The 16,387-nt window shown below is 44.2% G+C and overlaps 1 protein-coding gene across 1 annotated transcript in view; it reads right to left on the reverse strand.

Annotated features, from left to right (window-relative positions):
* The window catches only part of PRLR (prolactin receptor), a 194,402-nt gene extending 180,473 nt beyond the window's left edge, over positions 1-13,929 (reverse strand). The window contains 1 exon segment of the mRNA NM_001082231.1: positions 13,562-13,929. The gene's annotated coding sequence lies outside the window, so the exon portion shown is untranslated.
* Between the last annotated feature and the right edge of the window lie 2,458 nt (positions 13,930-16,387).

The raw sequence follows: 16,387 nt of genomic DNA on the forward strand, positions 1-16,387 counted from the left end.
GAATGTATGTCAGTTTCTATTGAAAATTACCCTATGGCAACTGAAGTAAAAAAGTACCTTCAGGCCGGCACCACAGCTCAATAGGCTAATCCTCTGCCTAGCGGCGAGGGCACACGGGGTTCTAGTCCCAGTCGGGGCACCGGATTCTGTCCAGGTTGCCCCTCTTCCAGGCCAGCTCTCTGCTGTGGCCCAGGAGTGCAGTGGAGGATGGCCCAAGTGCTTGGGCCCTGCACCCCATGGGAGACCAGGAGAAGTACCTGGCTCCTGCCTTCGGATCAGCGCCGTGCGACAGCTGCGGCCGCCATTGGAGGGTGAACCAACGGCAAAGGAAAACCTTTCTCTCTGTCTGTCTCTCTCTCTCACTGTCCACTCTGCCTGTAAAATAAATAAATAAATAAATAATAAAAAAATTTAAAAAGTACCTTCAATGTAATGAAATGCATAAAAATTTAAAACTTATAGCATGGAAGATGAATCATCATAATTACTGCCTTTCTAGTCCTTGCTGAAGAATTCATTACTTACTTAAAGCAATCTTAATGAATTTCTTTGTACACACCTCAGTTCTGCTAAAGCTATTGATATTGTCATTTGGAAGGGGCAGAGGTCTTTTACTTTCAACGCTGACTATTTGGAAATCAAGTAATAAGAGAAGAATTTTCTAGAGGCTGATATTCAGTAGAAGGTAGAAAAGGCAGAGTGAATGACTGTTCCCCCAGAGAGAAATGTTCAATATTTTTAAAGCAAATAATGTAATAACACATGAGTTAACAATTCTTTTTCCTTGTAGTTTCCAAAAGCCAACCTCAGAAGGCTATAGGGAGCGACTGGAATTTGATGCATGGCTTGTTGAGTAACTTTGGTTTCTTCAGTATCTTGAAAGGGGGAAGGTGGGTGGGCACAACACAGGAAGTGTGAGTAATGCGTAGAAAATGTTTAAGGAGAGGAGGAGGCATTCCCTTAGGAGGCCTCATGTGTGGCAGCTTCATCCACCCAGCTCTCTGTAGGTTGGGTTTATGCTCCCAACCTGGCAGATGGTAGGTGGTTTAGATGCAATGCCTCCTAGTGGTCTCTGAATTTGCTATTTCCACTTAAGTCCCACTGATGGAAAACAGTTGCTAGTGAATCTGATTGTAGCTTGAGGATTTTTGAGGAGAAATAAGGTGGTGACTTCAATGTTACAGGAAAGACGAGGAAGATCTAGACGAAGTGGTACAACTCAGTGGCTAAGAATCCAGGGGAGATTAAACAAGGCTGTGTATATATAGTAAGTGCTCATTAAATGCTCACTGTTATAATGTTAGCACTTTTATGAAGAAATCAATCAAATCTAAATAGCCCTGAGTAAATGTTGGAAAGATGGAGGACTTGGTAAATACATTCAAAGTGTCAAAATCTCAGAGAAGAGATAAACTAACAATGTGAATGTAAACTTTCCAGGCCTTATGCAAAATACAATAATTCAAAACAACAAATCCCACCAGAATGGTCCTGTGAGACAGGATGAAGTTTATATGGCTAGGAGGTAAAAATTAGCAAAATGAAACTTTTCCTTAGGAACTGATTTTTTTTTTCACTTAAATGAGTCAAGATCAAATTCCTAACATTTCTGAATGGTGCTAGATGCTATTCTATCTTGGTTCAAAGTCAGTGAGCCAAGCTGGGATGGGGCCGAAGCAATGCTCTCAGAGAGGACTAGGTTTGCTAAGACTCCTGCCAGTCCTGTCCATCTGAAAGCCATGCTGGCCCTACCTGCAAGCTGGTCCCGAATCCAGCACCTCTTACACTTCTCCACTACCTCTTGTGCATGATCCCCTCTTGCCTCTTGCATGGATCCCTGATCAGCCTGCTCCAGTCCTTCCTATCCCTCACACAGAAACCTGGGAAATTTAAAAAATGCATTGGAAAACATAATACACCTTGCTTAGAACCTTCCAGGGATTTCCTTAAAGCCCTGAAATTCCTAACTCCAGCCCACGACCTCAGACCCCCTCACTGTTTGCTCATCTGACCCCTAGGGTCCAGCCACGATGGTTGCTTTTCAGTTTCCTGAGCCTGTCTGAACATATCCAATCTCAGGGCTTTTGCTTTTGCTACCCCTCTGTCTGCACCCTTCCTTATCTCTATTCTCTGCATATTTCTCCCTTTAACATGCATATTCTAGATCCAATGACACTTCCTCAGAGAGGACCACTCTCACCAGCATATTTAAGGCAGTACTCATTGGTTCTATTCCCCTTGTCAATCCTTTCTTCCCTCCCTCACTCCCTCCCTCTCTTCTCTCTCTTTTAAAAAGATTTATTTATTTATTTGAAAGTCAGAGTTACAGAGAGAAGGGGGTAGCTTTCATTTCCTGGTTCACTACCAGATGACTGTAATAGCCAGGGCTGGGCCAGGCCAAATCCAGGAGCCAGGAACTTCATCTAGATCTCCCAAGTGGCTGCAGGGACCCAAATACTTGGGCACACCTCTGCTGCCTTTCCCAGGCCATTGGCAGGGAGCTGGATTGGAAGTGGAGCAGCTGGGAATTGAAGCAGAGCTTATACAGGATGCTGGCATTGCAGGGAGCTTTATTCACTATGCCATAATAGGGCTTCCACTCATTTTATTTTTCTACACAGCATTAATTCATTTGACCTCATTCTTTAATGTGGATATCTGTTTCCTCCCATGGAATATAAACACCACACAGCAGGAACACCAGGACCTATCTCCAGCTCCTAAAATGCTCCCCTGAAACATAGTGGAGCCTCTACAACTATTAGTCAAATGAATTTTTTAAAAAATCTGATGTCCATGATGCTTGCCTGACAGCACACTTTGCTCCATCCTTCTTGCAATCTCCTTGACAGTTGCTTATTTGCTTCTAGCTTTGTAATCTTAGTGCCCCAGCAAAGTAAGCCTGGTATATCACCTTGCACCCTTTCAAATATAATACAAAAACATTCTGGGGTGGCCATTTGGCCTAGCAGTTATGACAATACTTGGGATGCCTGCACCCCATATCATAGTACTTGGGTTTGAGTCACGGCTCTGCTTCCAGTTTCAGCCTCCTGATAATGTATACTCAGGGAGCCGGCAGGTAATGGATCAAGGACCCACATGGGAGACTTAGATGGAATTCCAGGTCCCCAACTTCAGTGTGACCCAGCCCTGGCTATTTCAGGCATTTGAAGAATGAGCCAGCAAATGGAAGATTTCTCTCCTCCCCCTTTTTAAAATAAAGTAATAAAATACAACAAATTATATCCAAGCTTCTGAGAAGGGTTGGAATGTGAGTTGTTTAAAACATTTATTTTATTTATTTGAAAGTCAGAGTTATAGAGAGAGGTAGAGCAAGAGCAAGAGAGAGAGAGAGGTCTTCCATCTGCTGGTTCACTCCCCAAATGACCGCAACGGCCAGAGCTGAGCTGATCTGAAGCCAGGAGCCAGAAGCTTCTTCTAGGTCTCCCACACAAGTGCAGGGGACCAAGGACATGGGCCATCTTCTACTGCTTTCCAAGGCCACAGCAGAGAGCTGGATTGGAAGTGGAGCAGCCAGGATACGAACCAGCACCCATATGGGATGCCTGCATGCAGGCCATGGCTTTAACTTGCTGTGCCACAGCGCCGGCCCTGGAATATGAAGCTTAAGGACCCTCAGTCCCTGATTCTAGAATCATCCTTTCTATAATAGCTTCTTCCGTACTTATGGTGACTTGGAATTGGCTCTTTAGAGGTCAAGAGAATCAGACTGGGCCACTGTAGCCCCAGTGAGACTATGTAACGATGCAGTTAATTCTTACCCAATTTGCTTAGGTAAAGTCTACCCAGTGGCAATTTGTGGAGACTTCTGTAATCATCTTTTTAATAAGGGCGTGAGCAGGAATGCAATTAATTGGCTTTCAAATGGCTGAGACAAGAAAGCAAGTCTTGGTTAACTAAAGATCAGCACAGCAATTGGGAAATGTAAGACATGGGTGGCAGAGAAGCCTCACCCTTATCTTTCAATCTCACAATTATCAAGTTTCTGGCAACCTGATTTCCAAATTGCACATCAGTTTTAGTCATGAGACTTTTCAGGGCCACTCAGAATATAGGGATCTGTATATGGAAGTAGTAACATTTAGTATCATGTTTAGGATCCTACTTTCCAAAAAATATAATGATGAAATTGCTACATAACAAAAGTATAGTTTGGATGTTTTTCTGGGTTATTCAATCTAAAACAATGCAGAAGAAGAAATAAAACTAAGTAATTAAGATGTAATCACTGGGGCTGGAACTGTGGCGTAGCAGGTAAAGCTGCTGCCCGAAGTGCTGCCATCCCATATGGACGCCGGTTGGATTTCCACCTGCTCGACTTTTTATTCCAGCTCTCTGCTGTGGCCTGGGAAAGCAGTGGGAGATGGCCTGAGTCCTTGGGTCCAGCACCTGCGTAGGAGACGTGGAAGAAGCTCCTGGCTCCTGGCTCTGGATCGGCACAGCCTTTGCTGTTGTGGCCATCTGGGGAGTGAACCAGAAGATGGAAGACCTCTCTTTCTCTCTGTGTGTGTGACTCTGACTTTCAAATAAATAAATAAATCTTTATTTAAAAAATATGTAATCAGCTGCAGAACTAAGAATAAATATAGTGGCTCGGGCTCCACTCCCAGAATCTTGATTCAGTGGGTTGTGCTTAGTTTTTAAAGCTCCTAAGGTGATTTTCATAGGAAGGCAAGTGCTAAGGACTGTTTGAAAAGCTTGCTTTTTTCTATTGCTACAGCTTTTTGAAATTTTTCTTAAATTAGTAATGGATTTAGACACAGAAGAAAAAACCAATCAGTTGCCAATGGCACAAGTTAACCTTTCATCTGGTCTTAAAGAGGCTTTAGTGTCTTTTCAGATATTCTAGCTTTTTCCCTACCATTCTTCAGAAAGCCCCCCTCCCCCATTCTCACCATTAGCAATGAAGTCAGAAGTTCTCAATCACAAATAAGGACTTCCTAAAAACTGCTGAGCTTTTATCATTTGTTCAGGGGTGCAATAAAAATTAACATCCTTTTAGTGAACAAGAGCATCAGTGAAGAGAAATCAGAACAGTTGTAAAGTCTCAGGAGAGGGGGCAGCAGGAACAGCAATGGGAACCTTCATGTCTCAATGCTAAGAACAGAGGAACTCAGTATATACACCACCGAAGTTCAGTTGAACCGAGGCTCTAAGGCAGTAGGGATGGAGCTCAGGGGGCTGCTGTGTGGCCTGTGGGTTGCCGACATTCATGTAATCACAGTGTTGCAATTTCCCTTACTGATCTGTAACACTAATTAATTCATGTCAGAAATAACATTGCTACACAGAGAGTATTGGAAAACAGGAACCTAGGCAGACTCATGACTTTGGGAGTCTAATAAGATATGGGGAATTCCGAAGCTGAGAATTCTAATTTCACCTCTGTCACCGAAAGCCTCATGGCCCAAAGCAAGTAATGAAACTCTATTTCCCAATTTGTAAAGTTGCAGAGGTGAGGCGGGATTACATATTTTTATAAAATAGCTACAATGGGCAATAATGAACATGATAATAAAAGCTCTTTGCAATGGTTGCACAAAGCTTGGTGGATACAAGCAGCTGTCGGATACCAACTGCACCACACTCAGCTAGGATTGACTGCAGGGTGCCCTCGGGAGCTCACAGAAGGTGCGAATGGACATCTGGTTACAAAGGGACTTGCAGCTGCAGCAGCCAAGTAGATGGACTCACAGTGAGCAAGCCCCTGTGAATCAAGGAGCCTGCACCTAAGCCTATCCATAGTTCAAATTTACACAAAGTGGAAAATGAATCTTGATGTGACTGGAATTGGAGAGGGAGTGGGAAATAGGAGGGTTGCTGGTGGGAGGGAAGTTATGGGCTGGGGAGCCACTGTAACCAATAAGCTGTAATTTGGAAATCTATATTTGTTAAATAAAAGTTAAAAAAATACAGAGACTATTAAAAACAAAAATAAAATAAAATAAAATTTACACAAAGTAAAGATCACAATTGTTGGCTGCACAGCTCATCTCTATTAAAAACAGTTTTATTTTCCCATGGCTATGGTATAAAAAAAATCTTTTTTTTTTTCTTCAGCAATTCTCAACTCTGGTTTCATATGAGAATACTCTGGAGAAATAAAAATAAAAAGCAAACAAGCAAAAACATGGACATGCAGGGCCCAACCTGAAGTAGATAAACTGAAGGCTGTGGAGGTGGGACTGGGACGTTGCTAGTTTTTCAAAGCTTCCCATGTGGTCCTGATGGAAAGCTCCACACAACCTGAAGCCACTGACTCAGGCCAACTATCGTCTTCCACGTCACCAAGCACCCCATGCTCACTGCCATTGCGGTGGTCCATGAACACCCAGAGGGGCCTTTCCTTACTGGGTCCCCCCTCCTCTGCTCCATTCGTCTTTTCCTGAAAGCCCGTCTTTGATCTAGAGTTTCCTTACAGCTAGGAGTATTTTGCTCTTTGGAAGTCCAACATGCTAGGCTTTTGTGTCATCCATGTAACACCTGGAGGAAGTTTTCTTACATGCCTCTCTAGCTTCGGGCCCTCGTGTTAGTCTTCTGTTTATCCTAATGGGGTCTGGCGCAGACTTGCTGGCTCAGAAGATGCTGAAAAATGTGTGTTGCTGCTGGTTGTGCAGGTGCTTCAAGCCCACTCATGTCAGCCTCATTACAGCTCACCTGCCTGTGCCCATACCCCAGATTTAAAGTTCAGGTGGAAATTGACAAATGTTATTTGTACATCACAAACAGCATCTCGCACAGTGTTTTGACCCAGCTATGTAAAGGAAACCCCTTTCTGCAGGCAAACGGCTAAAGAAACCAACAACATATTATCAATGGCAACCACACACTGTTTTCATAGCACACTTTTCCATTAGTATTTTATGTGGCATTAGTTCATCAACTCTAAACTTACTTCAGGATAGATGCGGGAGTAGGGAAAGAGCAACAAGCAAATCAGCAAAGTAGAACCCAGGCCTCCGACCTCCTAGCTCAGAGGCTTCCTCCAATACCAGAATCTGACTGTTCTTCCCTTTGCAATAAATGAAACTCCATGAACAAATTGTGTCCCTACTTCATTGATATGTTTGAAAGCTATTTTAGTTAGTGGACAAAAGAAATCAAAGGTGGCCTTTTGTGGTGCCCCTGGAGTAGTTCCTTCTGGAAACTGGGACTGTTTCTTGTTCAAGCTGTTTGAATCAAGAGGAAAAAGGGAGGAAACATTTTTCCCTGTTTGAGACAACTTATTTAATGAGCTTTGCACAAAAACATGAAGCCCTGGTTATCTCTTTGTCTGATTTTTAAAAGTGCCAGGAACTACAAAGACATGGCCCTAGGAAGTGACTTAAGGCAAAATTTGAAATTCAGATTTTAAAGGGTCCTTTGGTCACCAAATGTCTGAAAATCTCTTGAGATTTGCCTGAGTGAGGAGATGGATCCTGGGAATCAGTGTATCCCCTGAAACTATTTTGTCAAATCCAAAAGGATGTGATGGAGTAGACTTTGAATGATCACCTGTTCATCTGCAGGATGCGTGTGAAGGAGGGGGAAGGGGCATCTCCATTTAGCTGAATTTGGGGGTATATGTGAGAGGAATCTGGGACAAGAATAGAGGAAAGAAGTGGTAAAATACTCCTATCATGTCTGTCAACTTATCAGTGTCGACCAGTGCTGTTTAATGAAAATACAATATAAGCTATCTATGTGATTACTACCCAAACATTACCATATACTTTGTGTGTCTTTGTGGCTGCAGTCTGTTGAAATCTTTACATAGTATGCACTAAGTTGATCTTCTGCATATAAAGATAATTGAAAATGAATCATGATGAAGAATGGGATGGGAGAGGGAGTGGGAGATGGAATGGGAGAGGGAGTAGGAGATGGGATGGTTGCGGGTGGGATGGAGGTTGTGGGGGAAAAAACCACTATAATTCAAAAGTTGTACTTTGGAAATTTATATTTATTAAATGAAAGTTAAAAATAAAATAAAAAAAATTCTATGAGATCACATAAAAACAAATTAAAAGGAGGTGGGTGGAATTAGTTTTAGTATATTTCATCTAAGTTACTATATCTAAAATAGTATCATTTTAATAGTTTCAATCAATATGATATTAAGAAATATTTTACTTTAATAGGAGGACATTAGGTCTTTGAAATCTATGTGTATCTGGGGCTGGTGCTGTGGCATAGTGGGTAAAGCTGCCCCATGTAGTGCCAGCATCCCATATGGGCACCAGTTCTAGTCCTGGATGCTCCACTTCTGATCCAGCTCTCTGCAATGGACTGAGAAAGCAGTATAAGACAGCTCAAATACTTGGGCCCCTGCACCTGCATGGGAGACCTGGAAGAAACTCCTGGCTCCTGGCTTTGGATCAGCACAGCTCCAGCCATTGCAGCCAATTGGGGAGTGAACCAGTGGAGGAAAGACCACCCCCCGCCCCCCGCCTCTCCTTCTCTCTCTGTGTGTAATTCTGACTTTCAAATAAATACAAAAACTTTAAAAAGACTATGTGTATTGTACACTTACAGCATAGCTCAATTTGTATTAGCCACGGTTCAAGTGCTCAAGAGCCCCATGAGGTGAGTGGCTACTAGACTGAAGAGCGTACATTTAGATTTCCTGCCTGAAATTTGAGACATCAGATAGAAACTGTCCTCAACATTTGGCTGCCTAATACACATAAGATATTTTCCTTCTCCTGGCTCTCTCACTATCTCCAAAAAGAGATTATCTCAAAGCCACATGCTGCATTAGTAAAAAGTGTGAGCTTTGGAGCAAAGCAGACTGAGAGATTCAAATACCAGCTTTGCCAACTTGAGTAGTCCTTTAACCTCTAGAAGCCTCAGTTCCTCCAACTATACAATCAAGGAGAAATTAGCTAACTTGCGAGATTGTTGGGATGATTAAATAAAATAGGAAGAATACAGCATAGCCAAGAACACTACAGAGGGACTTCAAAATGTTTATGGAAAATTTCAATTGAAAGATATGTTTATCAGGGCCAGTGTTGTGGCACAGCAGGTAAAGCCACCACCTGTGCCTGCTTCCCCTTGGGTACCTGTTCAAGACCTGGCTGCTCCCTTCCTATCCATCTCCTTGCTAATGTACCTGGGAAAGCAGAAGACAGCCCAAGTCCTTGGGCTCCTGCACCTATGTGGGAGATCCAGAGGAGCCTCCAGGTTCCTGGCTTTGGTCTGGCCCAGCTTCGGCCGTTGCGGCCATTTGGAGAGTGAAACAGTGGGTGGCAGACCTTTCTCTATCTGTCTCTTGTCTTTCTTTCTGTAACTCTGAGAGGCAGAGAGGCAGAGAGAGGCAGAGAGAGAGAGAGAGAGAGAGAGAGAGAGAGAGAGAGAGATCTTCCGTCTGCCGGTTCACTCCCCACATGACCACTGCAGCCAGAGCTGGGCTGACCCGAAGCCAGGAGCCAGGAGCATCTTCAGTGTTTCCCATGTGGTTGCAGGGGCCCAAAGACCTGGGTCATCTTCTACTGATTTCCCAGGCCATAGCTGAGAGTTTGATTGGAAGTGGAGCAGCCGGGACTCAAACCGGCACCCATAAAGGATACCGACACTGCAGGCAGTGACTTTACCCACTACGCCACAGCACTGGCCCTATAAAAAAATCTTTTATAAAAAGATACACTTATTTATCGCAAAGGAAAAGACATTTGAAACTCACATATGGTTTTTTTCATACGTGTATTTTCCATGAACTTCTGATATGAATGGATTTAGATTTTTTTTTTTGCTTCAAAATAAACTTATCTTCTAATTCCACTTTTTCCACAAACATCTTGAAGACTCTCCATATAACAGGAATTTGAATGATAACTCTCAAGTTGATTTCTAAAGAGCCCATCTCTCTGGCTGTGGTTCTATTGCTTCATTTATTCCATTTCAGGATTTTTTTTTCCTTGAGGTTTCTTCTGTTAAGGGTAGACCTTTCCCCCAGATCATCATAGGCCTGGCTTCTTTTTTTCAAATGCAGGTTATGGACATTTTCCATGACTTGCCCCTGAGCCTTGCTACCCTATAACCCATAGCTTCACTTTATTTTCAGCATAGCATTTATCAATATCTGAGATGATCTTTATGTATTTGTTAACCCACCTGTTACCTGTTACTCTAGCTTTGAAGTACCAGAAGACCTGGAATCTTGCTTGATTTTTATTCCCATGCTGTCAAGTGCCTGGCACAAAACAAGAGCTTAGCAACTACCTGTTGGATATATAGATGAATACCTAGCTTAACACAGGGAAGTCAATGGAAATGATGCCTTGATTCTAAAGGTGAGAGAGAATGAATATGCAGGGAGCTATTGAAGGGGAGAGGGAGCGGGAGATGGGAGGGTTGCAGGTGGGAGGGAAGTTATGGAGGGGGGGAAGCCACTGTAATCCAAAAGTTGTACTTTGGAAATTTATATTTATTAATTAAAAGTTAAAAAAAGAAAAAAATGTTTTACCTAGGAAGTCAGTGGCAGAGTGCAAACCTCACCTTCTAAGGGTAGGTCTGGCTTCTTTGGAGTCTAGTAGCTGGACTTGGGAAGGGTCAGGGAAATTATTCACTATTTCTACCTGTAAATATGTGTTACAGCCAAAGTGTGTGCTCATACCAGTAAATTATGCAGGTGATTTTATTAATCATGTCTCTTGGAAGAATCCCAGTGGAGTCAGCCTGATGCTACATGGTAACATTGGGGAGCGTGGAAGCACTGAGTAGTGGAAAAAGAGTGCCTGTAAAGTCAGACAGACCTGGTCTTGGATCTTGGTGCTGCCTCATGCTAAGCCACTGGGCAAGTTATGTAAATTTCTCTAAGCCTCAGTGTCCTTCTCTATAAAGCACTGAATGACAACTCACACCCTGCAGTGTTATTATGAGAATCAGTTGAGGTAATGAGTGAGAGTGCTTAGTACATTTGAAGACTCCACAAAGACTAGGTGCCAACATCATCATCAACATCATCATCTTCGCATGAAAGAGTGCTTTGCCAGGATATGCTGATTGATCTTTGGCTCCTTTGTGAGTACCCAATTTTGTGTTATTTTCCTGGTATTTCTTGGCCCAATTCTAGGTCATTTGCCAATGAAGGGCCAGGACCCCAATGAGACCAAACAAAGTTGAGATTACTAAATCTATGCCAAACTATGAAGGATAACAATGGAGATATTTCTGTATATAGAGACAGTTTTGGCAGTATCTGGAGATGGATTCAGCCATGGGACTTTGCCTGTCTCCAAGCCCAGCTGTTTGTAGTCACAGGCACAGATCTAGCTCTTCTGTATGGGCCAAAGGGAACTAAAAGAAGGGTCGAGAACCCATGCCAGTCTGGACATATTTAACTTGCTGGCAAGACATAGTGCTGTGCTTGTCATAACAGTAAACCTGACTCTGTATTCCAACCTTTTCTTCCCCTATTCATCCTTGAGAATAATAAATCCAGAACAGATTCTGTTCATTCTTCTGCTAATGTAAGCCCCACAGGACAGAAGTCTGCTCTAAAAGCCCGAGACTATTGAACACTTACTCATAACCCACATTAATATTAATATTCGCAGTTTATCATCGACTATGGGCCAGATTTGGCATATTTTCATTCTCTCAACAGCCATGCAAGAAAAGCAGCATTGTTCTCCATTTAGCAGACAGGGAAAGTGAAACTCAGAGTTCAGTGACTTGCCAAAGATTAAAGCCAAGATTTTGAAGCCCAATCTGTTGAGTTCCAAAGTATCCTGTGTTTTCTGCCACACCGTGTGGTCTCTAAAAGGTACAGGTCCCTAGTCCTTTCAAGGCAAAGTCCAGAGGTCCACAAAGAACAGTGTTTCCTAGTCAGACCTTGCACTGGGGAGCAGATCTTTCTTGGTTTCCCAAAACAAAGCCTTGGGGCCATTGTCTGACTTCCAGCAAGGTGACTTGAAAAACACCCTGGGATTTGGACAGCCCCACTTCAGGCGGTTCCCCAAGGCTGTCTATAGGCCTGAAAACTCCAGGTGTAAAACCCATCACACTGGGAAAGGCATTAAAGGAGCTGTGAGGAAGGTAGGAGGGCTATGATGCAGTGAGGATCAGAGAGAGTGGTCCTGACAGAGGAACCTGACAGAGGCATGTCCAGGGCACAGGACACAGAGAGAGGTTGGTGCATCTAGTGAATTGCAGGCAGCTACCAGGGTGGCTCTTATCTTTGCAAAGTGTAGCTCACCCTAGACCCTGAGAAGGCTATCTATTACCCAGGATCAGCCCCCCAACTGCCAGTAGGGGGCTACGGGGTGGTCTCTATGACTGTCCTTAGAAACAGGGGACTTTCCCAGGTGACCCTCAGGGATGGTATGCCCAATTTGATGTCTATTCCGTAAGCACATTTCCATTTGCACTCCCTTGGAAGAGGGCTTGTTGCTAATTCTCCAAACAACCCATGACCACCAATTTTAAGGAATCACTGAAATAAAAATTTCCATCTGCTCTTTCTGGCACTATTCAGCACTTCTACCCCATTAAACATTGCATCTCTCTATTCATATATTCTCTCCCTCCCTCCCTACCCCCACTCCAATTTTCCTAAATTGTAGAGTAAACTAAGTCCCAGGAAGGGCAAATGTCTTGGCCAAGGTTGCACAGCCAAGGGGCAGGGCTAGGATTAGCAGCACTCCACCGACCACAAACAGGGATTCAGGAGAAAAATCTTTGCTAGCCAACTTGATGAATGAAAACAAACAGATTGGTTCAGATATGTAACACCGTTTCGCAAACATTTGCAAGTCCAATTATAGAAAACTCTTATGCTGCTTGTCAGGAGGACAACAGGGTATCCCGAGGATACAGGTAGATGTCACTAAAAGGATCTTTTTCTCTCCCACAGAGCCAGAGCTGCGCCTGGCATACCCCTTGCCGCAGCTCTCCAGTTCCCTGAGAGTGACTCCCCTCTCTCTCTACCTCTGTGGCTCTCCCATCTAGCAGCCTTGCCTGGTGCAGCTCCGCTTAGGTAAACCGTGCTGGCCCAGGCTGCTTACCGGCTGCACCCACGCTACCTTCCGGTCAGCACAGCTAACACTGAACTTCCCCCGCTGGACAGATGGACGCCCTCCCAAGGAGGCGGACACAGCAGGTGGGTGGGAAAACTCCAGTTCCACTGTCACCACATCACCTGCTGACCCTCTTCTCTCCTTCCTGCTGTATTTTTTTCCCTGTCCATTTTGTCGTAAATCATGTTCATTCTGAAAATCCCACAATCACACCGAAACTCCTTGAGCGTGCAGGTGCCTTTGAAACAGACCAAGGCGTAAGGAGTCCGGTTGTCAGCGCGCAGTCCGGGTGGCCAACCCCCTTTTGGGGTATTTTTAGTTTCTGTGTTAGGGGATATCCCAGCTATCTGAGCCAGGACCCCGGACTTTTCCAGTCGCTGCTTGCTCCGCGACTTGCTGGCGTTCGCTTAAGCAGCCCGCGCCCGGCACCGGACTCGCTCCCCTCCCGCACACCCGCCTGGAACCCTCAACCAGGGAGACAGATCCCACCCGCGCTGCCCTGCCCTGTCCGCACGCCGTCTGCCCTTGGGACTCACTTTTGCTGGCGAGCAAGATCTGCCGTATCAGGCCGTGAGCACTTGCTGCGCTGGGACGTGGAGATCCATTGTGTGGAAAGCTGTTTCGCGAACAGCCGGTAAAATCCAGAAAGGAGGGGGAGAAGAGCTAGTACGACAGAAAGGCCAGGGCGGGAAGCCCAGCCCAGGAGCAGTGCTGTCTGGGGCTTTCAGCTTCCGTGGGCAGCCCGGTGGCTTCTGCGAGCAGCAGCTCAACTCGGTGCACTTGTCCACTCTTTCTTCATTAGAGGAGGAGTCAGGGTTGCAACAGTTACGTTCCTTGCTGGAGGCGAAACAGTGATTTTCTTCAGCAAGCAGAATGTCCAGAGCCTGCCAGTTTTACAAGGTGAGGGACGCGGTCGGAGGAGCCGGAATGCAGCGAAGATGTGAAGAATTCACGGATTCTCCCCAGATCAGATCTACACGATCAAGGCCACGCATCTTGCGTTGACACTGTAGCAGAAAACACAGACAAAACAGAAATAATAATGTCTGAATCGGTCGAATGACCTCAAAGATGATATTTCTCTTTGCTGCCAAGCCATGGAGAGAGCCTCGGTGTCAAATTTCTTATTTCCCAGCAACACTGAATGGCAGCTTGACAATATTTGTGATGGGGGGTTGGGGGCTCTGGGATTTCAGTCTGACCTTCCCTGAGGAGGAGGAGGAGGAGTCAGAGAGAAAGGGGCAAAGGAAAATCAAGGGTCAGTGGTCCAAACAGGTTTGCTTTCTATTTTTAATACCGGAAGTGCAAACTTCCAGGATGTGGAGGTTTATTCCCTGTCACATCAATTGTAGTCGTGCCCAAATAACCCACACTTTGTTGTTGTTCACAAATATATGATTTATCTACTTATCTTTTCTAGTAGGGCTGGACGTTCTGATGCTTTTTCCTTTTTCCTTTTTTTTTTTTTTTTTGGTTTGGTTTTAGTATTAACAAAACCACACACAACCACCACTCACTTTTTCTCTTGCAAAAGTACTGAAACAAATAGTAGTAGCAGTTGCCTGAATCAAAGAGTTATCCTTGAATGAGTAGGTAGCTAGTGTCTGTTTGATGTCACTAATTAATATTGCACCTGATTGTTATGTAACCTGGAGGGTGGCTAGGGAGATACTTTGAATAAAGGCTATTGAGTTTCAAAAAACAGCTGCAGGAACCCTGGGCTTCCCCTTTGATTTGACTGCTGCTCTGGGGCACCTGGCGTTGAGCAGGTAGTTGCTGCTTACCAAGCCTCAGGAAGCTATTGCAAAGCCCATGACACTTTGATGGTGACCCTTTCGGATTGGGAGCCCAGAAGCATTTCTGCAGGCACAGTTCCTAACGCTGCCTATTCAATGACATGTCCATATGCAGTTAAACATAGATTCTGTCTAGCTCTCTTAGCCAATGGGAGATGCAGTTTTCATGCAGTCTGTATACAATTCCTGTGATGATCTAGGTACATTTCCTTCCACTCATGGATGTGCATGAAGGCATGCAGTTTCTGTTTATTTTCAGAACCACTGGAGGACTTGAGAACTTCAATGGCATAGTACAAATACTCCTTGACTTCATATGAGGTTATATCCAAATAAATCCACTGTCACTTGAAAACATGGTGTACTATAGCTTAGCCTGACCTTCTTTAATGAAGCTCAGAACAATTTTAACAGCCTATGCTTAGGGAAAAATCATCAAACACAAAGCCTATTCTGTAATAGTGTTGACTATCTCATCTAACTTATTGAATGCTGTATTGAATGGCTGTATGGTATACTTTTACACCATCATAACACCACAAAATTATAAATCAAACCATTGTTAAGTCAGGGGATTGTGTCCATTTCTATATTATCTTTGCAAAGCAAAGACTTGCTCAGTTTCTTTTATAGTTGTTCTAATCAGACTATTTTAACAGATAGTGAAAAAAATCACTCAAGGTGCGTCTAGACTGTCAGCTCTTAGAAGATTGAGACCTAGGTCTTCCTCCTTTCAGGTGCAGGCAGCTCAGCTCACCTGTACGTATGGCTTACAACAGGTGACAGATTGGTTGTTGAGTGACTAATCCCCACTTTAATGGGAGAGAAGGCCAGGGTTGGCTTTCTGTTCTATTGTACAACACACCAGCACTGTCCCTTAGTCACAAACTTTCAGTGTCAGTGAATTATCTCATCTGTGCTGCTGAGATGAAGTCTGCAGGGAGCCTTAACCCACTTCTTGTCTGCTCCACAGCTGTTTCATCATTGCCTCCTTCTCCATACACTATCCAGCGCCTACCTCATTCTTTGTGTTTTCTTGCTGCTCTTCTAAATGTGACTCAGAGAAAGCATGCCTTTTTTTCCAAGATGACTGCTCCAGCTGAGTCCTGAATCCATATCTGTGCACTGTCTCCAAGCCCCAGGCAGAGGAGGGAGCCCTGGCATTGGCATGGGGTTGGGTCCTACTGACCATATGGCTTCTCTGAACTTCACTTACTGGAGATCAGACACGGGAACATATGCTCCAGAAGTCCAGTGAGAGGAATAATGATGGCGATAGCATGTATGAAGTGCCTCCAACAGAAACATCAAGTTCCTTTTTTCCCTTCCCCTTTCCCCTATCTTCCTGGCATATTTAATCTTTTCTGCACATGAAGCTTCTTCATCTCAGCCTATAACTTCCTCCACATATTCCCTGACCCTGCTAACTTTTGGGTGGCTTAAAAAAGTTCATTCATTCCTTTCTTCATCCGCCTAACTTGGTGAAAGAATGATCTACACACATCAGCTTTCCTGCCCTGCTCCCTGTCCCGTGCCTTAACTCAGTTGTTCTCAACCAGCTACACA

This window comes from Oryctolagus cuniculus, chromosome 14, assembly GCF_964237555.1.
Source record: "Oryctolagus cuniculus chromosome 14, mOryCun1.1, whole genome shotgun sequence".
Taxonomy (NCBI): domain Eukaryota; kingdom Metazoa; phylum Chordata; class Mammalia; order Lagomorpha; family Leporidae; genus Oryctolagus; species Oryctolagus cuniculus.